The 24374-nt window shown below is 42.2% G+C and overlaps 1 protein-coding gene across 5 annotated transcripts in view; it reads left to right on the forward strand.

Annotated features, from left to right (window-relative positions):
• RNF144B (ring finger protein 144B) overlaps positions 1-24374 on the forward strand; it is a 182643-nt gene that overhangs the window by 89453 nt on the left and 68816 nt on the right. Inside the window, exons 1-2 of one of the 5 annotated variants that reach the window (XM_053223200.1) lie at positions 13111-13280; positions 13386-13531. The exons of 2 other annotated variants lie outside the window; for them this stretch is intronic. The gene's annotated coding sequence lies outside the window, so the exon portion shown is untranslated. Of the gene's footprint in view, positions 1-12372; positions 12507-13110; positions 13281-13385; positions 13532-24374 lie in introns of those variants that run through there. 2 more of the 5 variants (XM_027040396.2, XM_015088095.3) reach the window with 2 other exon arrangements.

Here is a 24374-nt window from a genome sequence, read left to right on the forward strand (position 1 = left end):
TCCCAGTCCTGCTGCTGGCGGGAAAGGTCCTCCAGGCTGCTGGCCCTGCCGGCTATGTGGCCTACCGGTCGGCAACGCTGTGGCCTCCCCTCCCCTCTGCCCCCGTGGCCTACAAGAGCACGAAGCTGCCAGGTTGGGCCTGGGTGCGGTCAGCGTGAAGTGTGGGAAGTCTGAATGTTCTCCGGGTGGTGATTTCGTCATTTTTGTGCGGTGTAACTCGAAAACTCTCTGTTTTGTTGTTTACTAACTTGGAAATTTGCTTTGGAAGAATCCCCCGTTGCAGAAAATGAGCTAAAGAAGTGCAAAGTTTAAAGAAAAGTTGAGTATTGGGTTTCTGTTTAAGAAAGGTAAGGATGAATGTGTAATTCACACACCTGCTGAAGCAACATCCACATCTACTTTAAAAATTTGCAGTTGTTATTACTTTTTAAATTATTTTGAGAGTGAGCAAGTGAGCATGAGCATGGGAGGGACAGAGGGAGGGAGAGAGAGAGAGAGAGATAGAGAGAGAGAGAGAGAGAGAGATCGAGAGAGAGAGATTGGGAGAGAGGAAACCCACACCATCAGCATGGAGCCCTCCTCGGGGCTCGAACCCACGAGCTGCGAGATCATGACCCGAGCTGAAACTGAGAGCCAGACGCTCAACCAAGTGAGCCACCCAGGTGCCCCAAGTTTGCAATTATTTTAAGAATACTTTGCCCGAAGATCAAGATTTAACACCTGCAGCCTCAGACCGTGTCCTTAAATTTTATTCCGTGAAGCATGGCTCTTCTAAATCTATTCCAGTCATTTTCAACTTTGGTTGCTTACACATACATGAAAGGTGAAGTCACTGCTGTTGATCTGTTGGCTCCGACAGCAGAAGAGAATTTAACACACCAACTGTGCCAGTTTCATGTAAATGTTACCACATGCTTCACAAAGAAAATCAGTTAATTTTTTTACCTGAATGGTTTCATTATTTTCATATAATTCAGGAAAGCTTTTAGGAAAATCATTCCACGGAAGTTTACATGTTTAATATTACCGTGAATTCTATTATAAATTTGTTGAAAAAGTTTAGCATCAAAAAATGAAATTTAGGCGCGCCTGGGTAGCTCTGTTGGTTAAGCGTCCGACTCCCGATCTTGGCTCAGGTCAGGATCTCGCGGTTTGTGGGATCAAGTCCCACATCAGTCTCCACGCTGCTAACGGAGCCTGCTTGGGATTCTCTCTGTCCCTCTCTCTCTGTCCATCCCCTGCTTGTACTCTCTCTCTCTCTCAAAATAAAGAAATAAACCTTAAAAAATGAAATTTATCTTTTTAACAGCTTTACTGAGGTAAAATTTATAACCCAGAAGTTTTACCCATTTTAAGTGCACAGTTGGAAGATTTTCAGTAAATTTGTATAGTTGTGCATCCATCCCTGCCATTCAGTTTTAGAATGCTTCTGTCACTGTCATCCCTGCAAAAGCTCCTTGGTGCCTCTTTGGAGTCAATCCCCATACTCACGTTCAGCCCCCGGAAGTGCCAATAATGCTTTATTTTTCAGCGAGAACACAAATAAGCATATTAGTGGGGCACAATGTCAGAGTATACACAATGGAATTGCTAGAATGAGAAGTCTGAGGGACAGACATTTGCACATATAATTGCACAGAGAAGTCATTATCTCTTTTGAACAAACTGCAAGGGAAATAGAAATAGCCAAGTTTTACAAGTATTTTTCTTCATACGCTAAGTTGTTGAACTAGAATATTTTTGTGATGAAGCCGAGTATGGGTTTTCTGTCCTTGCAGCCCAATATCGATCAGATTTTACAAATAGTTTGCAGAACTACTTTGTAAATCAGCCCTAATTGATTTTATTGACATTTGTTTTTTTGCAGAGGAGTCCTCTAAATTTGGGTTGTATTTTGTTTAAAATCATTTGGGTTGTGTTTTGTTTGAAACCAGTTAGAATTTTGTTTTAAGTTTACTCATTTATTTTTGTGAGAGAGAGAGAGAGAGTGAATGAGAACAGGAGAGGGGCAGAGAAAGAGGGACATAGAGAATTCCAAGCAGGCTCCACGCTGTTAGCTCAGAGCTCCACGTGGGTCTTGAACTCAGGAACCGTGAGATCATGACCTGAGCCAAAACCAAGAGCTGGACACTTAACTGGCTGAGCCACTCAGGTGCTCCTAGAGATTTTTAATCAAAGTACTAGTTAATGAAACAAGCAAAATAAATATTCAGGTTTTGAAGTTTTGCAAATTGCAATTATGGGAAAAAAGGTCACAAACAGGAAGGTACTAGAATCTATCCTTACAAGGTAGGAACTGAGCCAAGTCAATGATAAGAAGTCAAACACAGTATGCAGGATTTAATTTTGAAATTTTGTAGTGGCACTTGGGATATCTAGAATTGTGGATGGAAAGATCCTTTTGATGCAAATACTATTCTTATAGGATACACTTGTGTTGTCCTCAAGAATTCAAAATAGATTGAATTTTAGAAAGTTTGTGTTTTCAAGGTATCTAACTTTGATGGACCAGTAAAAAGAATCGTAAGTAGATACAATTCATTCTGATGAATTTTTTTTTTTTGTATTTCTCAAAGAAAGGTATGACAAACAAAAAATACAGTGTCTTTTAAAACACTGTGGCTTAAATATTTGTATGTCTCAATATAAAAATAAAAATTAAGAATATACTTCATGTAGTAGAGTTTTCTCTGAGCTTACCAGGTATTTGAGCACTGAAGACGAGTTATCTTCTCGATTAAAAATATTATGGTCTACAGAGAGGAATCAATTGAAAGGGTCAATAATTTCAAATATATTAACTATGAAATGTACCTTTAAAGAAGATTGTAGTAATTATTTTTAAATAAATGTTGATTCATTACTGAGCGAGTGTGCGTAGGGGAGGAGCAGAGACAGAGGAAGACAGAGAATCCTAAGCAGGCTTTGCACTGACAGGAGTGAGTCCGACGCAGGGCTTGAACTCATGAACCGTGAGGTCGTGACCCGAGCTGAAGTCACTCAGCTGGCTGAGCCACCCAGGTGCCACAAGATTGCAGGAATTTTTATTAAGAAAATAAAAAAGGATTGTATATGAAAATATAACATCTTTCATAAAAATAGCAATGATGCAGTGCTACTAACAAGCTGATTAAAGAACTTGAATATGCACCAAGACTAATTTTCTTTGCCGTATTTTAAAAATTAAGATAAATTAATATAAAGAAGTTTAAAAATTGTTTTAAATGCTTGTATTCATAAGCATGCTGTTTTATTTGTTTAAGGTTTTATTTCTGGAAACAGTTTTTTGAATGGAAGCGTTCTGTCAGCCCGCCGATGTAATGAAACCAACTGTTTAGTCCATCACTATATATTTTAAAAGTTATATGATGTCAACTGTTTATTAGCATCTTCTTTCATTCTTACAGTGTCCTGGCTTGAATGAGAAATTCTGTCTTTAAGAGTCAGGTAATTGCACTGTTAACTTAAACTTTTCCAGATCATAGAAAAAGATGTTATCTCCCCAACTCACTTTGTGAAGCCAGCATACCTGTGATATCAGTATAAGACAATACAATGTGATTAAGAAGGTGTTATTCCAGGTTACAAATTTGGTTCTATTTAAGAAAATCCAGCAGCACTGAACCCACTGTATCAAAAATCTAAAAGACAAGTAATACGAGCATATTAGCTGTTGATGAGAAATCTGCTAAGTAGAATCCAGTATATTCCTAATGTAACTCTTAAGGAGGCATAGAAGGGAACTATTAGACATAATAAAGATTATTTGTGTAAAACCAACAACGAACTTTATATTGTGAGATGCTAAAACCAATTAAATAAGGATCTAGTTTTGAATGCCTATGACCAGCATTTTTATTTACATCATCTTTAATGTTGTAGGAAATGCGACAACAAATTATATTGCTGACATATGTACTGGAATGGAAGAGAGAAAAAAAGCACATATTCTTGTTGGTCTTTCCCCCAAAAGTGAGACCAAATCAGAAACAGAACAGCCACTCTAGTAGGATTAATACGCTACTCAGAGAGATGGCTGGATGAGAGATAAATGTAGAAATTGAAAGCTTTTTTCTAAGTAATGAGTTACACGAAATGGAAAAATCATTCCCTTAAATAATAAAAACATAAAAATATACATAATATATAAATTTCCCACAGTTCAAAAATAGAATAGCTACAGGGGTCTTTTAAAAATTGCATAAAATGATCATAAAGTTTTATATAGATTATACCCTATTGAAAACTAGGAAGAGTATGAAATATAAGAATATTATTAAGTCATGGGGTGCCTGGGTGGCTCAGTCGGTTGGTTAAGCGTCTGACTTCGGCTCAGGCCATGATCTTGTGATCCGTGAGTTTGAGCCCTACATCGAGCTCTGTGCTGACAGCTCAGAGCCTGGAGCCTGCTTCGGATTCTGTGTCTTCCTCTCTTTCTGCCCCTTCCCTGCTCGTGCCATCTCTCTCTCTCTCAAAAATAAATAAACGTTTAAAAAAAAAGGATATTATAAAGTCACTATAATCAAGACAATATTGGCCTAGCAAATGACAAATAGACCACTGGAACAGAAAAGATTCAGAGATAGATCATTCAGAATAAATAATGCAAAATACAGAAAACATTATACTTAATATCTGATGCATGTTGCAGTCCAATTCCTTGGAGAAATACTGGATTACTTAATATGTTGTTCTGGTATAGGTAGTTCTCTATCTGGTTAAAGTATAACAGAACTGATACCATTTAAAGATAATTCCTTAATGGATTAAAGACAGATCTAAAAAATGAATCCATAAACATCTCACAGGGATATCTAGGAAAGCACACATGTATAACCTAAAGCGTGGGAAACCTTAATTTATTACATTATACATTAATTTAATGTGTTTAATTTATTAATACATTAATTTAATTAACTAATATTAGGTATCATATATAAAGAATTCTTCAACTCAGCACCAAAAAAACGGGCAGAGGACCTGAGTAGACATTTTTCCAAAGAAGACATCCAGATTCTCAACATCACTCATCAGGGAAATGCATGGAAAGATTCTCAACATCACTCATCAGGGAAATGCAAATCAAAACCACGACAAGGTCATGAGATCTCAGATTCATCACACCAGTCAGAATGGCTGGTATTGAAAAGACAAGAAGTAACAAGCGTTGTCGAGGATGTCGTGAAAAGGGAACCCTTGTGCCCTGTTGATGGGAATGTAAATTGGTGCAGCCACTGTGGAAAATAGTATTGAGGTTCCTCAAAAAATTAAAAAGAGAAATATCATGCAACCCAGTAATCCCACTTCTGGATGTTCACCTGAAGAAAATAAAAACATTAATTTGAAAAGATATGCACCCCTCTGTTTACTGCACCATTGTTTATAATAGCCAATATATACAAGCAACCTAAGTGTCCATTGATAGATGAATGGATACAGCAGATGTGGTGTATACACACAATGGAATATTACTCAGCCATAAAAAAGAACAGAATCTTGCCATCTGCAATGACATGGATAGATCTAGAGAGCACAATGCTAAGTGACATGAATCAGAGAAAGACAAATACCATATGATTTCGCTTAGGTGTGAAATCTAAAAAACAAAACAAATGAACAGATGAAAAACTCAGACTCTTAAATACAGAGAACAACTGGGTGGTTGCCAGAGGGGAGGGCAGTAGGTGAGGATGGGCAAAGTAGGCGAAGGGGATTAAGAGCTACAAACTCCCAGTTGCAAAGTAAAGAAGTCACAGGGATGAACGTAGTCAATTATACTGTAATAACATTATACTGTAATATGGTAACTGAGGGTAACTGCACTTACTGTGGTGAGCGTTTTGTAGTGCATATACTTGTCAGATCGCTGTGCTGTGCACCTGAAACTAATATGTGTCAACCGTACTTCAATTAATTAAAAAAACCCCTGAGAACCCCAGAAGCTATTTAAGAAAAAAGAGGTGCATATCCAAATATGTACAATCAAAAAGCATTTGTTTTCAATATATGAAGTTTATTGTCAAATTGGTTTCCATACAAAACCCAGTGCTCATCCCCAAAGGTGCCCTCCTCAGTACCCATCACCCACCCTCCCCTCCCTCCCACCCCCCATCAACCCTCAGTTTGTTCTCAGTTTTTAAGAGTCTCTTATGCTTTGGCTGTCTTCAAAAAGCATTTTTACAGAAGTAGCAACATAAAATAAGTCAACACATCAGCTTTGTTTTTGGAAAAAGTGTAAAATATATTTCAGGCAAAATCTATAATTTACAAAGAACTCCTACAAACAGGAAAAATATTAACTATTCTAAAGGAAAATGGACAAAGAATATGAATAGACATTTCACAGAACTGAGATAAATGGTGTGTGTGTGTAAGAGAGAGAGGGAGAGAGCGCATACACAGTGTGATTAAATGAGCACCGAGAAAAATACTTATAAGACACCATAGTCTGTTAGCTTTAGTACATGGTGAGTGAGGGGCTGATGTGAGTGGAAAGTGAAAGAAAAGATGCTATGGCACACTTCTGACAGACTACTGAGGAAGACAGACAAAGAAATCATCGAGTGCTCCCTAGGTGCCCTAGAGAAATAAAGAGAAATAAAGAGAGAAAATGTATACGTATCTGAACAGAGAGGACTCTGGGCAGTAAATTATTTTCTTCACTGCTGGCCTTACAAGATCGTTAATTACTTGTAACTAGTAATTCCATGAGATCAGTATAGTTACGTATGTCAGGCATCACATGAGTCTAAAAATCATTGAGAGGCCCTTGGTAAGAAGCATTTTGCAAAGACCTGCCACATGACCGTGATGATTGCTTATTTAAACTGATCTTCGTGTATTTCATCATCAATGATGCCACTGCAGAGTCCAAGGGGAATGGGAAGGATCCACTTAAGGAACGTGGGTTTGTAAGAAGGATCTCTCAGATTCCCTTCTGTTGGCCATGCAAACATTGTTGCACAGAGTCTATGGTTTTTGCTACAATTGTTAGTACCTAGCACAGTCCTTGAGACGCTCCTTCCGCTCCTCCTGCTCCTCCTGAGGATGGTACTGTGGCCTGGGCTCTGGGAAGTTATACCCCCTGAAGATATGCTGAGAAAGATCCGGAGAACTTCAGGTGTAAGGTGGTAGATGTGGAAAGGAAATAGGCTTCCCAAGTGTAGGGGGTGTTTTTCTCTTGCAGGATACAGAATAGGAGCCCTCCGCCTCAAGGTACCCACATGTCCCAATCCAGCATTCATCTAGCCATGACTTCTACAACCTTAATTTTGGTTTCTTTGATCTACTGCAGATGATAGTATGTGTTAGTTCAACCTGGCTTCTGGTTCCATTGGAGACTTTATGATTCACCATTTTGTCGGAAGAGGAAAGGGGGCAATGAACTAGTACACTGGCTGGGATGATGACTTATGGGAACTTTGCTTGGAATTTTTTTTTTCATTGACTGATATGTAGGAATTTGAAAGAGATGTTAGTATCAGAAGGATTAATGCAATCTTTGCAAATATGAGGATCCTCAAGGCTATTTCGTCAGACTTTCTAGTGGAGAATCTTTTTTTTTTAAGTTTATTTATTTATTTTGAGAAAGAGAGAGAGAATACCAAACAGGCTCTGTGCTGTCAGCATGGAGCCCGATGTGGAGCTTGATCCCAGGAACTGTGAGATATGACCTGAGCTGAAATCAAGAGTCAGGTGCTTAACTGACTGAGCCACCCAGGCGCCCGTCTAGTGCAGAATCTTAAGTCAGGGCTAATGCAGTAATTATTTCTGTAGTTAGGTGATGAACAAGAGGGCTGAATTCCATTTTCTCATTGGCCCATAACCCCAGCTTGCTAGTGGTTGTTGTAGGTGGGATGTTAAGAGTCTTGAACGACTGAATCCTTTGGAGTCTTGCTGTCTGGTTGAGCTCTCCATCTCGAGTCATGGTGGGTTCTTGCATGGCATAATGGCAATGGGATTGAGATTATTCTGGTCAGATTTTTCTTGTTGGGGCTCAGCTGCTTTTGACCTGCTGTGTGAGATGTTGAGATGCTCTTGTATGGATGAAGTAGAACCAAATGACATGTCTTTAGCTTTTTGAAAACTTCTGTTATTAAGTCTGAGGCAATTGGACATCATCCTGGGCGTATCTCTGGAATAGTCTCTATCGTATTGTTTTGTAGTGTTCTTAAGTCTTATTTTGTATTGTGTCTCACTCTTAGTTCTATGCTCAATACTTTCAGTAAATGTTGATTGAATGTATAAATGAGCACCATTAGATGCGCCAGAAAAATGCAAATAAAATTATAGCTGTTTGGAAAGGAGAAATGGCCAAATTGTTAGCAGCAGGACACCGTGACCTTTGCCTTAAATGTTTTCCTGTGGACAGAATTGCACTTTATTGCAGAAGCTGGTTTCTCAATACTTGTGTTCTTTCATCTGACTTTTTGAAACAGAACAAATCTTTTCCTTTAATTTAGGTTTTAACACAGGATGTAATTAAGGTGTCACATCTAAGGTATGTGTTACTAATTTACCTACTAAGGTGTATCAGAAGAGTAATTTCAGCTGCATAAGTGAATCTTGATTTTTTTTTAATTAAAAAAAATTTTTTTTAATGTTTATTTATTTTTGAGACAGAGAGAGACAGAGCATGAACAGGGGAGGGTCAGAGAGAGAGGGAGACACACAGAATCTGAAGCAAGCTCCAGGCTCTGAGCGGTCAGCACAGAGCCCGACGCGGGGCTCGAACCCACGGACTGTGAGATCATGACCTGAGCAAAGTTGGATGCTCAACCGACTGAGCCACCCAGGCGCCCCGATTTTTCTTTATATTAATTAAAGAAATTTTTGAAAAGAAATTCCATTTGATTCTCTTCTTATGTAGGACCTCAGTGCATTTTATAATATATAATATATATCTATTATATACTACATATAGTATGGTATATATTATTATGTAGCATCTTACACGTACGTGTTGAGAAAGCTAGTCATTCTATTTCTAGATATATTTTTGGCCTCATATGTAGGGAGAATATGCTTTGAATTTATTTTGGTTTTGCTTTTATATGACTTCAGGTATATGACAAGCTAATAGATTCCTGTCACAGTTTGGATTACTTACTGTTAATGTGAACATTTTGTTTGCTTTTTCTTTATGGAGGTATGTAATTCAGACTAGGAAATGATTCTCTATTATGAATATCAACAGGACTGCTGTCTCATGTGGACAGGTTGTAATATCGTGTCATTACTGATCAGAAAAAAATATTTTGATAGATCGTAGTGGCTGGGTTTTACTTCTCAAATGTGATATTTATTTTTGTGGTCTAAAAGAAGTAGTTCCTTCTCACCCTTACTTGAGGGCTCCTTTTTTTCACCTACCCTTTAAATCCTGGTGTTCCTTTGGGTTCTCTTCTGATCCCTTTCTTTTTGCTTCCCATTTTCCTTCCTTAGATGAATAACATTGACCGAGCTCTTATTATGTATCAGGACAGGGCCATGCTGTACAGCTGAACAGGTTGTGTACTGCACAATTCCAGGAGGTGACATTCACTGCCCCCAAGACTTGGGTGGTGTCAGCAGGCATTGTGCTAGCTACTTTACAAACCCCTTGTTTACCCTCATAACAACCTAGGAGATGAATATCATCATTCCTTTTTTATAGATGAGAGAGAAAACTGAGTTTGGGGTATGTTAAAACTTGTTTAAGGTTACCCAGTAATGAGTGGGCAATGGAGTTTGGATGGGTCCAAAGCCTTTGCTTCCCCACAGCATGCTACCTTTTGTGGGTGATCTCAGCTCTTGGTGAGCTCATCCATACCACCACCTAAATGATGATAATTCCAGATCTCTCTGTTGATGGCCTATGAGACAAGTCTTCCAGCATGTACCAGAGGCCCCTCAGATTCTGAATGATTCCAAGTGCATCATCATTTTCCACATAACTGCTTCTCCTCCATTCCTACTCTCAGTTGGTGGCACTCGTAACCTGGGCTCCTCTCCCCCCCTCCCCCCCACATCCAATCAGGCCCCATCACTTCTCTTTCCCAAATCTCTCTCTGTTCGTCCCCTTCCTTTCTGTGCCAGTTGTTACTATGTGGGTTCAGGCCATCATTCTTACATTCTGACTGCATCTGCTCTGACTTATGACAAGCACCACCTAGCTCCTTGCCCTGTCTGTTGCCTCTGGCTCATTCTTCTCTCTCCACCTTCCCCACTCGGCTGCTTGAAGACACAGCTTTGAGTCCCTTTCTCAGGGAAGCCTTTCTTGATTGTTTTCACCAACCCTTTCCGTTAGCTGAATTGCCCTTCTCTGTGCTCCCATAGAGCATCATTTTATCATTTCACTCATCATGGTACCCTGATCATTGCTTTTCTTGTCTGACTCCTCCCCTGGACTAAGAGCTCTTTGAGGACAGGAACCAATTTGTCTTTGTCTTTCTAGCATCTAGCAGCTTGTCTGGGAGGAGATCAAGAAATGCTTGAGAGAATCAATGAATGCACACTATAGACGCATTAGGCAGATCTGAAAGAGTTTTGATTAGTATAGCTTTGTAATATTGCTTGAAATCAGGAACCGTGATGCCTCCAGCTTTGTTCTTTTTTTTTTTTCAAATTTGCTCAACTGATTAAAAAAAATTTTTTTTTAATGTTTACTCATTTCTGAGAAAGAGAGAGAGAGCACAAGCAGGGAAGGAACAGAGACAGAGAGATGGACACATAGAATCCCAAGCAGGCCCAACGCGGGGCTCAAACTCACAAACCATGAGATCGTGACCTGAGCTGAAGTCAGAAGCTTTAACTGACTGACCCACCTGGGGCGCCCCCAGCTTTGTTCTGTCTTAAGACCGCTTTGGGGGTCTTTTGTGGTTCCATGCAAATTTAAGGATTGTAGGTTCTGTTTCTGTGAAAATTGCCATCAGAATTTTGATAGGATTGCACTGAATCTGTAGATTGCTTTGGATAGGATGCACATTCTAACAGTATTTATTCTTCCAGTCCGTGAGCACAGAACATCTTTCCATTCTTTGTGCCTTTAGTTTCTTTCGTCCATCTCTTACAGTTTCCGCGTACAGGGCTTTCGCCTCCTTGCTTACGTTTATTCCTAGGTATGTTATTCCAGATCTGAAAAAGTTGTTCACATAATACTGTAGTGTTCTACATGTTGACTTGGATTAAAATTTTAACGTGATTTTTATAAACCTGCATGGTGAAAATAATCGATGCAGATGTTATTTAACTATGCATTTTTTCCCCTTTCTTCTTGCCGTTTGGCACAACAGGCAGCATGATTATCGCTTAACGTGTTTCCATGGCAGCAGTCTCTTGTCTTATCCAGTTGACAAAAGATTCTAACTTAACTGCATGATAATTTAAAAAGTGGATTCTGTGTTGAACTTTGGTTTAAGGCGTCAAAGTTTTGCATGGACACCAATGAATAAACTAACCTCTCAGAAGGAGGTTTGTTTCTCTTCCCCGACTCCAGTCCATCGGCAGTGGTCACTCCTCTAAGGAAACGGCTGGAGGTTGGTTATCTTAGAACCTGAGCTACTCTGCTAAATCTGAGGTTAGACCACATGGGGTGGTTATTCACAGGCACCTTTTTCACCTAACAGGGATTCAGGTCTCATTCCAGCTCTGCCCGTATCCGGTTCTAGCCAACCACTTAAATCTCTCTGGACATCGGGTTCCTTGCCTTGAAAATTAGGCATTTGGATGAAAGTAGCCAGAACAACTTTTCAATCTCAAACGTTCCCTGATTCTATTACTCTGGGTCCCTCCTCACTTTGTGTTCTCTTACTGTCTTATTTCCCTTGCCTGCCTTCCCTTCTTTCCCTACTAAGGGACTGGTCCAGGCCTGTCCTGCCATCACGCACCTAGATAGCTGTGTTCTTCAACACTTGGATTCGACCTGGAGGTTTTCTTGAACACAGAGGGCTGAGAAGCAGTGTACTTGTGTTGGCTGGCCCGGAGCTCACTGCCACTACTTTGTTGGCATGCTCAGATCCCTTCCACAAAGGGCGTGTGGGTCCCTTCCTTTTAGGAAGCACATTCCTGACTGCCTTTGTAAAAGCACAGTGAGCTTGAGTCTCGAGTACAGAAAGATTCCTGAATCAGAGCAGTGACATTTCTAAATTGCAGCCGTTCGACAGATTTGGGACTATGATTGTGACCTGGGCTGGGGGTGGGAGTGGGGGCGGCCTGGTTGGCAGGGACTGAACAGATAGATCATCATGTTTTCCACATCACACACAGTAAGTGTCCAAGGTTTTGCAGTGAGGAAGGCACACCATAGCATACCCTACCCTACGGTTTCTGGATATTTGTGTCACCTTTTCTTTAACGTCATACAACCTGTTAGGTTACAATGGGCTCCCACATAATTTTTCCGTAAAGCACTTCAAGCAAAATTATAGTCATCAAGGCGTGCCTCTAATTTTAGGAGGTAAACGAAGCCTGTGCTGATTCGATTTGCCTGCGTTCTGACTTCCTCACCAGCCCCCAAAGGCCAGAATCAGGTACAAGGTGTTTTTTGAGAAGACGCGCGCGGGGAAGCGTGTCTATAACAAAACCGTTTTCTGGGAAGGCAGGTCGGGGGTTCCCGGCAGCAGAAGAAGGCGAGTTAAAGAGCCGGGATCGGGAGGGAGGGCGAAGGTGTCCCGGCAGGACAGGCGCAGAGAAGCAACAAGCTTGGGAGGCCAAGAGGGGAAATGCCCCCCCGGTCTGGGCAGGATGAAGGACGCGGAGGGCTGCAGCCACACTCCCTGCCCCGGATTTCGGCGGCAGCCGCCCCAGAAGGGCGAGCGGCAGAGGTCCCGGGGCGGCGGAGCGAGCGCAGGGGGGGCGGGCGGTGGGGGGTGGGGGGCGGCGCGCTGGGGGCCGGGCCCGCACGGGGTTAAAAGAGCATCACCTGCGGCTCCAGGGCGACCCAGATGGGAAGTAGGAAGTGCCGCGCTTGGGCTTCCTGTATAAATACACGCGCGGCTCCCGGCGCCCCCGCTGGTGAGCTGCGCTCCACGCTCCGCGGGGCCCGGGGCGTCGCAGCCGCTCGCCGGGGGGCGGGGGGGCGCCTGTCGGACCTCCTCCCCGCCTCCCGCCTCCCGCCCGCGGCTGCACCCCCCCCCCCCCCCCCCCCCGCCCCGGTCCCGCTGCCGTCCCGCGGGGTGCAGAGCTGGGGCCGCGGAGCCCGGAGGACCGCGGAGGGAATGAGCCCGCTCCGCCTCCCCGGGGCGCGCGGGCCAGGCTGCTGAGAAGCCCCGGCGGCGCCCGGAGGAACCGAGCCCTCCCGCCAGGTAGGTGTCGCCGAGCGCTTGAGCCGCCGCGGGCGGGCGGGCGAGGACGGAGAGACCCGGACTCCATGGTCTGTAGCTTTCTTTTCTGCCTCCTCTGCTTAACAGCGCACACAGTGGGATTCCCTCCGAACGCCTGAGACACCTGTTAACTTTGAAAAATAGACGCCCCTGGAAAAGGTCGAAGAGAAACCGGTGTCGTTTCCAGTAAAACGGCCTCTGCGAAATGTACCGATTGGCAAATGCAAGATTAGGTCAGACCTCCCCGGTGTCTTTCTTAAGGGGAGACCAGAAGTTGGCATCATCTCCGATGTTGACCTTCCGTTGTTTGGAAGCGCACACAGCACGGTGTTGACACGCGTAGATGGGAAGGAGATGGGATCTTGGCCGTACGTTATAGCGATTATTTTGTCAGGCAGTTGCTGATAAGACGGAGTGAAACTCGGATCCTGTATTGCCGTTCCCAAGTGTTAGGTTAAAATGAAAGGGATTCCTGTCTCAGCAGAGAAAAGGGATCTTGAGCTTTCTCCCCTCGGGGCACCTTTTGCTTTCCTTGTGACTTTGGGGGGTCCTGCTGTGAGTCTACTCCTGATGCATGCACGTCTTACATTCAGATTTCTCAGAAATGCATTTGCCTGTCTGGGAAAATGTCCTCTGTCTTCATGCTCTCACTACCGTGGGTCACTTTCTTATTTCTTTCTGCTGCAGGTATCTGATTAGACGTTAGCTGGGAGTCCCCATAGGACTATCAGTGTTCTAAGGTGGCATTTCTGGATGTTTGTTTGAAGTCTGCAAGGTCTGAATTAAAGAACAATGTATCTCACATTTATGAAACAGCAGATGGGGCGGGGGGGGGGGGGGGGTCCTAGGCCCAGAAGCAAAATAAATGAACTTTGAGATGACTCAGTTTTTAGGGTGTGGGTAAGAGGAAAAAGGAACCCAGCCAGCCTTCACAGAGTTGCTGGCTAATTAAAGTATCTGGCTGCTGCAGTGTGCACTGAGATGAGCCTCCGGGTCCCTGGTCCCTTTCAGATCTCACTGCTCTGTTCCCTCCATCTGCTGACCCTGTCCCCTCTTCCCAACCCTAGTCCTTTTCCTAAGTAGCAGCCCCGTAACTATTTCTGAAATGATCTTGAGGAGGGGGAGGGGGCAAGAAAGATAGATGTAGCAGAACCATGGGCCCCATTGGGATAATTGTATGAAACCCAAGGCCACGTTTTCACAGCCCTCCTGTTTTACCCTTGCACACCTGTGACTGGTCTTTTTTTCCCTTGTGGTGGGCACACACTTGGAGAAATAGGAAAGAGAAGAACCCTTCTGTTTCTAAAGTAGCCTCTGATGAATTGAAACTGTCGTGATGAGTAAACAAATACAATGTGCACATGTATATAGAGAATGTAAGTGTAAAACAGATGTCAAGTCGTGGAATCGGGCTGCTTGAACTTTTTATTTAAAACAAACAGGAGAAAACATAACCCCCCAAGCCCCCAAACCAATCACCCTAGATAACTTGCTCCTACACTACTGTGCTGGAGGTGAGGTGTGAGTGTGGTCAAGCACTGTCCATTTACCCAGAGTTTTACAAATATTTATAGTCGTCTGTGCCAAATATCTTTGCACTGAGCCCCACAGAACATTCTCAGCATTCAAAAGCTCCATTCTCATGAATGGCTTTAATTCATTGGCAATTTAAAGTTATCCAGGCTTTCAAAGTAGGTCAGTTTAAGACACGTCTTTTTTTTTTTTTTTTTAATAATTAGTTTTTGGGTCTCCCAGATTGTGAACCAGGTTTTCTGAGCCAAACTTGACAGCAGAGAGAAAAATTATCCTTTATCTAGAAAGAAAGAGGAAAAAAAGCTTGTTTTATCTATATAATAAGACCACTTAGCTTCCTGAAAACTACCTTTCTCTTCAAGAAGATGAGTACTTTTAATCTGAGAAGGTAAATTTAAATTTTCGATTTTGAGAAGCAGGTTTAATGTGTTAAGTATTTAGGAGCATTTATAAGGACCTCAGAATCATTGCTCCGTGGTGTTTCTGCTAATTCTGGCTTCTGTGTTTCCCGTGGCCTTGACTTATGACATTACTTTCTTGTTCAGTGAGGTTCTTCGTGTTTGAAATCACCAGTTTGAGGTAGAGGTCAGGAATCATGCTGAACCCAGATGTTGGTGAAGGAACAAAGTCCAGACAGTTTTGGGACTAAACCTACTTTGTGCAACTGATTATTTTGGATATGGGAAAGGAGCCAAAATGCCACACAAATCCTCCTTTCCACTTTGAGCTTTGGGGAGTAGGCATCTGCAGTCATTAGTCCTGAGTGCTGGGACTGTTTTCCAGGGATGCCTGCTTTAATTTCTGGAAGCTTCTATTCAGTCATGTTGTTTTACCCGAGTATGTTAGATGTTTGTCATCTTGACTTTTTTTTTTTTTTTTTGGTAATGTTTCCCATATGTCATCTGAGTGTTAAGTAACCTGAAGAGGCATAACCTCACCAAAGTTAATTTAATTATTTAATTTTTAATTTGCTTTTTCACCTTTAGGTACAGGCAGGAGGTCTGTACTAATGTTCTATTTTTATTAACTTTGGCATTTGCTTTTGCTGGGTCGATGCATATTTCTAAACCCAGCACATCGCATTTCAATGGTTATTAAGACACGGGAGGCTATACATTAAAGAAAGTAAAGGCGGCCAACGTTTTTGCAACACGGAATGAGAAACTTCTCGTTTACGAGGAGACCTCTTTCCTTGAACTGAAATCACAACAACCTAAGTGCAAAATACTTCTCTTGTTCACAGCTGGGGATACTGCTGATCACATGGCTTTTGTAGCATCTGTTAAAGAACATACTCTTAAACCCGTGTCTCCTTGGTTCCCATCTCCTCTGCAGTCATGAGTTTGAGGGTCAGACTTTTACTCAACTGGTTCTTTGTCTTTGGGGGAAGAAAGAACATATCATCTCTCATTTGTCTCTTTGCTGGACTTGTGGTCAAAGCTTCATAGAAACCCACAAATTGTCCTCTGTTATCATTATAGAACATTATCTGTTGACAACCTCCTCAACAAGCTTACTCCTTGTAAGTGGAGTCTGGGTTCGGTCACCTTTACATCACTAGCACCTAACGTGTGGAATTCAGAATTCAGTTCTTTGTGGAGTTGACTTTGTTTCCTACATTACTGGGTTTTTGAGAAGAGGATTTGGCAAAGGCGAATGAAAACATACCTGCTGCACCTTGCTTAGTGTGGGATGGAAGGGGGTCCTCTCCCAAGCTGCTTTTAAATTTGTTTCTAATTAAAGTTTCTATAGGAAACTTCTGACATTCAGAAGAGAGGGTAATACAGATATATGTTTGTATCCATTTGGAGCAAACATTTTGATTTAGCTATGTGTGCCTTAGCAACTGTAGTTTCCTGGTAATGTCACGACCCAAGAAGTCAGCCCATCTCTTTCTTTCTGTATGGGGCTTTCTGAAATAACACGTCTCCTTGATCTGTTCATTACATCATTGTCTGACCTGCCTTTAAGTGGCGTTCTTCCTGCTTCTGAGCTTTGTTGTTATGCCAGGCAGAGGGAAGACGAATTATTCAGCAGGGCTGCATGAATAATTGTGGGAGGCAGGGAAGCACTGATTAAAAAAACGGGGTGGGCAGGGCACTCTGGCGGTGTTGAGTGGGGAGCTCCCACGAAGAGTGTAAAATTACAGTGCCGAAAATATCACGGAGCTGTTATTCTCCTATTCACGCCTGCCTTCTCTGATAAGTTTTCATTGTTAGAAAAGCCAGGGACGGATTTTCTCCTCTTGGGCCTTTCCCTGTAGCGGTAATGAGAATGTGGAAACAGGGCAAGAAAAAAAGGAATGTACTTTTTAGAAAAAGGATCAGCATTGTGCAGATGTTAGAATTTGCCGTCCCAGATGCCTGCGCCCTGAAGGATTTAGAGTTAGTCATCTGCTTTGTTAGCCGTTGTCCCCATAAATCTTTCCGTGTATTTCTCCTGAATATTTTGTAGGAAAAAACATAAAAATCAGATATTGTCCTCACCATAAAAAATTGTAACTGTGTGAGGTGATGGGTGTGTTAACTAACCTTACTATGGTAATCATTTCGAAACTTGTGTAGACATATATGTGTATATACACACATCTGTGTCTCATCATTACACTGTATACCTTAAACTTATACAATGTTACATATCGATTATATCTCAACATAACTGGAAGAAAATTAGATCTTAGTAATAGCTGTAACAGACTTTATACATAACAATTTCAAATAGCAAAGAGACTTTAGAAAACATTGCTAATAATTAATTAATATTTGCTGATTTCGGCTCAGGTTATGGTCTCACGGTTCATGAGTTCGAGCCCTTCGTTAGGCTCTGTACTAACAGCACGAAGCCTGCTTGGGATTCTCTCTCTCTCTCTCTCTCTCTCTCTCTCTCTCTCTCTCTCGCTGTCTCTCCCCCTACCCAAAATAAATAAACGTTAAAAAAAAAAAGATATTCTTCCTAATGGAGTGTCTGTCCTTTTCACCTGCATACGAGTTAATAGGGCTATATTTGCACATTAGTTCCATTTTTAGAAGATTACAGTCTCCGGGTTACACATTTATAATCTTGTTGACATCTTGGTAACTGTTGGGATGAATATGTTAAAGCTAAGGAATTACAGACTGAAGTACTTTTTCATTTCCTGGGGGAAGAAGACGTAGTCCGCTTTCCTATTGCACGAGGCACGATGGTAAACAGTCTTTTACGGCAATGCTGCTACCTCACAAAGCCCGAGTAGGTGAATATTTGCTTCCATCACACCTAAGAACTAAGAATGGCTTGGATTTGTTTATACTCGAGAATAGTGTCTAATCTGTCTTGTTTTTGCATATAATGATAAAGTGTCCCATATGTGATGCCAGGTATCTGTTGTTGGCCTTGGGTGTTACTCTTTAAGAAAATAATTAAGTAGGGGTGCCTGGGTGACTCAATCAGTTAAGCGTCTGACTTCAGCTCAGGTCACAATTTTGTGGTTCGTGGGTCTGAGCTGCACGTTGGGCTCTGTGCTGACAGCTCAGAGCCTGGAGCCTGCTTCGGATTCTGTGTCTCTTTTTCTGCCTCTCCCCTGCTTGTACTCTGTCTCTCAAAAACAAATAAACATTAAAAAATAAGTAGATAGAAGATATTTGTTTCTCTGATATCACTGGGTTTGTACTGGTCCATCTAGTTCCCGAATGGCCAGAGAGCAGGTCAGGGATGCAAACAGTAGAACCACAGCCCTGGCCACGAAGGAGGTCTGCCCTAAGTCCTTACCTCACTAAGCACTAATACCCATTGCCCTTGCTACTCTACCAGCCAGCTGGTCTACCTTCCATTCCAGACTATACTTAGGGTAGCTAGCTGGTCTACCTTCCATTCCAGACTATACTTAGGGTAGAACTTCAGCAAATGGCTAGTGACTGATGATGGTCAGCACTTCACTAGACTCAGTCTGTACCATTTGAGTCATTAATAGCTTCTGTTAAGAACACTAACTGGCGCTAAATAGTTGCATTGGGCAGAAGTGCCAGGGTCAACACAGTACTGATTTTCAGATTATGTTGAGTGGAATCTGGTTGCCTGACATGTCGTTCTTGGTTGTGTTGGGAGAGCTTCCTAACAAGGCAGAGATGGGAACTTTGGATTGCTGTTTCATTCTACTCGGTTAGAATATTGGCTTCCTGAGAAAATCTCTCTGTTATGAAAGCAACACTTCAGACATACCTTCCCCACCACCTACCCTTCTTGAAAACCTTTCCCTTTGTAAGCTTTCTCTGAGTCATGCTTTCATATCTTTTATTCCAGCTACCTCACAGGAATGACTCAGTGCCTTACATGGGCATGGAAACATTTTGAGAGTATTCCTGTGTCTCCTCTTCTGTTTTGTCCCTTGTTCTTGAGTAGATCTTAGACTTCCGTAGCACGGTTTGGAATTAAGACCTCAGCACAGATCAGCTGGCTTTTTACACGCATTCATATTCTCTTCTGTCAGTAATATCCAGGTGATTCATTCTGTTTATTTTCTATTTCTCTGGGTCTCTTTAATTCTGCTTCATCCATTTGTCTGAATTTTAAAGTTTTTGCTGGATGGTGCAAAAATTCCTAAATAACTAGGTAAGTATCCTGGTGAAACATTGTCCCTTCCGACTACATTATCCTTTTGTGCTGTGGAACGATCACCGAGACTCTGGGTAGTGAGGCAGGCGTAGACGACATTAGTTAAAAATAACTTTGAATGTTGGCTCTTCCAGCCTCTGCATTTTTGGAGCAGATTGCTTTTCCAGGCCGCCAGCAGAATACGAAAAGTCCTTCTACATCCTGTGCTTCTAGCATGCCGCCCTGTTGTGTGGTTAGTTATATTTAAGCAAGTGGTACTTGTAGAATCTGGGTGAAGTCTGCCCTCGCCGCCCCACCCCCACCCATGCCATTAACTTTAGCGAGTTTAAACCTAAAAGCAGCTGTCCGGTTTCTTTTTTCTTCCCCAACATGCCCCTTGTCCTCTCTGCCAAAATTCTTTCCTCATTGGGTTCGGCTGGGTCACATCTGCCATAATGGTAAAAGCAGGGATCCTCGTTACCGTTTTAAAACAAGCGGGAGGGTGGACCATTCAGGTCACTTTCTTCTTTCAGGTGAAACGTGAGGTATGAGGCAGAACCAGTTGAGCAAGGCAGTGAGATGAATTACCGGCTCTCTGGGTGGATAGCTTTCCCCAAAACCTAGAAGGGAGCTGGTGTGAACCGTCAGTGCACCTGCGGAGACATGGTGCTGTGAAAGGGTCGGGAGCTGTCAGCATGTGTGTGCGTGTGTGGGGGGGGGGTCAGCTTCCTCTGGACACCCCTTCTGAACTTCATGCTGTTTGCTTATGGTCTGGGTGGGCGGCTGAATTTCTTCTCTTGGTGGTTCCATGCTGCAGAGACTGGGGGATCCGAATAAGATGTAAGTGAAGGGACACTAGGACACCTGGGAGCCATTCCCGACATCTCTAAGGAGAGAACTTCAGGGCTGTCCTGATTGTTCCTTGAAGACCTCTGTATGTAATGAATCAAGGGTGAAAGGATTTTCTGGATTCATATTCTTTTTATGAAGCGCTCAGCATGTGTCATTCATTAAAAAAAATTTTTAATGTTTATTTATTTTTGAGAGAGAGAGAGACAGAGTACGAGTGCGAGAGGACAGAGAAGGAGACACAGAATCCAAAGCAGGCTCCAGGTTCTGAGCTGTCGGCACAGAGCCCGACACAGGCCTTGAACTCACAAACCACGAGATGGTGACCTGAGCCAAAGTCTGGATGCTTAACCAACTGAGCCACCCAGGTGCCCTGAGTCACTCATTTTTAAAACCTTTATTAATTGATTTTGCCCAGAGTGAAAACTCGAGGAGCAGGTTTTCAGACTGTGCCTGGTGAAGCCTTGAGCATCTGTGATGGTGCCTGGCAGGTGCCCAGGGACAGGTCCAGGGGACCTGGCCTGGCTCTCCCTGTCCTCTTCCACCAGCACTGGCCCACCTTAGCTCCTTTACACGGTGGCAGTTTACTCCAGATTTTGTTTTTGTAAAATTCCATCGCCTTAAACATGTTTGAATGCCATCACTTCAGGGAGTCGTTGTTATTGCCCACAGAAAAATAAATCACTTCTTTTTGAAGAATCATTTTGAATTGTGCACATCTCAGAGATGAAATATGTGACCTCCTTCCTCTTTCTCAGTCACAAGTACGGCCTTGTTTGGAATGCTTGGAATTTTTGTTGTTGCTTTAACAGAACAGGTCTCTGCTTTGGAAAAGGCTTTTATCAAAATATTTTTACAGATAAAATATACTTTAAAAAGTTGTGTACATGTATATATAGTAAACCGCTTAATTGAGGTATGATTGGCCAAAAGCTGTATATATTTAATGTATACAACTTGATGAATTAGGAGATACATATGTACCTCAGGAACAGCATAATGCCTGTACTTAACAATGCTACATTGTATGCTTAAAATTTTGCTAAGCGGGTAGACCTTTTTTTTTTTTTTTTTTTAAGTTTATTTTGAGAGAGACAGAGACCGTGCAGCAGGGGAGGGGCAGAGAGAGGGAGAGAGAAAGAGAGTCCCAAGCAGGCTCTGTGCTGTCAGCACTGAGTCTGATGCAGGGCTTGAACCCACAATCTGCAAGGTGAAGACCTGAGCCAAAACCAAGAGTCGGGTGCTTAAGCGATTGAGCCACCCAGGGGCCCCACTAAGAGGGGAGATCTTCTGTTAAGTGCTCTTCCCACACATACACACACACATACACACACACATACACACACACATACACACACACATACACACACACATACACACACACATACACACACACATACACACACACACACACACACACACATACACACACACACACACACACACACAAATAACGACAAATAAAGTGGACAGGAAGAAACTTGGAGGTAATAGATATTTAAAAAAAATTTTTTTTAAATGTTTATTTATTTTTGAGACAGAGACAGGGCATGAACGGGGGAGGGTCAGAGAGAGAGGGAGACACAGAATCTGAAACAGGCTCCAGGCTCTGAGCTGTCAGCACAGAGCCCGACGCGGGGCTCGAACTCACAGACGGTGAGATCATGACCTGAGCCGAAGTCGGACGCTTAACCTACTGAGCCACCCAGGCGCCCTGGAGGTATTAGATATTTTTATATTTTTATAACTTTGGTTTGTAACTCACAACGTAAGGATATGGCAGGTGGGTGGTAAGACCATGTTTCACTATTAACTTTTTTTAAATATTTATTTTTGAGAGAGAGAGAGAGAGTGCAAGTGGGGGAGGGGCAGAGAGAGGGGGGACAGAGGATCTGAAGCGGGCTCTGCGCTGACAGCAGAGAGTGTGACACAAGGCTCAAACTCATGAGCGCCAAGATCATGACTTGAGCCGAATTTGGACGCTCAACCAACTGAGCCACCCAGACGCCCTCAAAAGACCATTTCTAAGAGATAATCTAAGGAGTATGCAATTATGTCTTCATTTTGTGAGTGTCCTATGTCTCTTTCTAAAAAATGTTATTGGGGCACCTGGCTGGCTCAGGCAGTAGAGCATGAGACTCTTGGCCTTGGGGTTGTGAGTTCAAGCCCACATTGGGGGTAGAGATAAAAATTTTTTTTTTTAATTTTAAAAATTAAAAAAAAATGTGGTTTGAGACTAAGAAATAATTGACTTTGCTGAAGAATTCCTACATCTCCTGCTGTGTTGGAACAGCAGGACTTACCTGTTCCTAACAGCTTCCTCCAAATGGGCTCTTCCCGTAATTGACATTTGTGACATGGGGAGGTTCTGGTCTGTGTCAGTCCCCTCTTCCCTCCAGAAGCATTTACTGGCTACATTTCTTCTTCTTTGCTGTGGCCTTCTCCACCTCCTTTCACCCCTCCTCCTCCTTCCTTTAAAAAAAACTTTATTAAGTTTTAACATTTTATTTCCAGTGTAATTAACGTACAGTGTTATATTAGTTTCAGGGCTACACTGAAGTCATTCAACAGTTCTATACGTTACTCAGTGCTCATCAGGCTAAGTGTACTGGCTGCATTTCTTGATGTTTGACTAGGGATTTCTCTTTTTGTGGGAAAAGATCATCAGAATATGGTGTATACACCATGTTGGGATGATAGAAATGTGAAGACAGCACTTGGATGAAATTGGTGATGTGTGTGTTACTTGGAGAAACAAACAGGTGATGGTTGTCTAAGCATCACCTGGAAAGAGGAGAGAGGTAAGATCACTAATTGACCCTAAAGAGAGATTTTTTTTCTTTAACTTCAAAATCCTGAATTTTATACGTAGGTTGATTTGCTCTTGGGTGATAGCTCATTAATAGGTAAATAAGAACACCACATCTTAAGCCATATACGGCCTTTCCCAAGAAATACTATCATGGAAGCCAATCATTGGTTAGCTTCCTATTTAAATTTATTTTTAATCAAGTCTACTACTGAGGGACTAGGTAAAAAGCCTTGAATATTTCAGGTTACTAGAGTTTATAATAACTGTTGATTCTTTCTGGTATGACATTAAGAAAGTTAGTGCAGTTAGATCTCATAGATCTTTTTTCTTTCCATCCAATACAATTTGTTTTTTTCTCCCTTGTCATACTTTTGTACCTGTATGTTGAGACATAAGCCACTGTGGGGCTACATAACAAATGCCAAACATGTAATTTCTTTTGCTCCAAAATGGGGATGAGAAGAGTCTGGTTCTTGTAGGGCGAGAGCGTATTTACATTTATTTCTGTGGCAGAATTTATTAGGATTGGCCATACTCTCTTGAAATGGTAAGAACTTTAGGATTTTCCTTCTCTTTAATTAGAACATGAAATTTCTTGATGTGCTATAAACTATAGAAGATTACTTTCACAATTATTTTATCTCTTCTAAAGGTAATCTGAATAAAAACAAGTAGAAGGGTTTCAGTTATAATTTTTATTTTTCAGTGTAGGAAAATCCTATTGTCTCGCCATATTTAGAGACAGATTTTACTCTGCACAGTTTCGGTGACCTTTGATAGTTGTAGTCATGGGCTGTTTGTCTCTTTATCTCTTTGTCTCGGGTTTCCTCTCTCCCTACCCCTTCTAACTTCTTTCTCTCCCCGTTCTATCCTTCCACATAATATCCACTCTCTGGTGTAAGGGGCCAGGACTGGGCTTGGTCTCAGAAGATGGAGGTTCGAATTTTGCTCTGCTCTATACAAGCTCTGAGAACCCAGGCAGATTATTTAACTCCTCTTCAGAAGAAGTTATGATTGCTTAGCATCTCTATAAGATGAAGGAAATAATCATCATGGTTGCAAAAGAGTAAATGCAAGGACATATGTGCCAGAACACAATTAGCACTGATCCCCCCTTCAAGAAAGTTGATTGGTATGAAACCTATAGAACGTAAAGTGTACCATTTCAGTTGTTGTAAGTGTGTAATTCGGTGGCATGAAGTACACCCACAGTGTTGTGTAACTATCATGTTCTCCATTTCCAGAACTTTGCCATCATTCCCAACAGAAACTTTGTACCCATTAAATGGTAACTCTCTATTTCCCCCTCTCCC

This window comes from Acinonyx jubatus, chromosome B2, assembly GCF_027475565.1.
Source record: "Acinonyx jubatus isolate Ajub_Pintada_27869175 chromosome B2, VMU_Ajub_asm_v1.0, whole genome shotgun sequence".
Classification (NCBI taxonomy): domain Eukaryota; kingdom Metazoa; phylum Chordata; class Mammalia; order Carnivora; family Felidae; genus Acinonyx; species Acinonyx jubatus.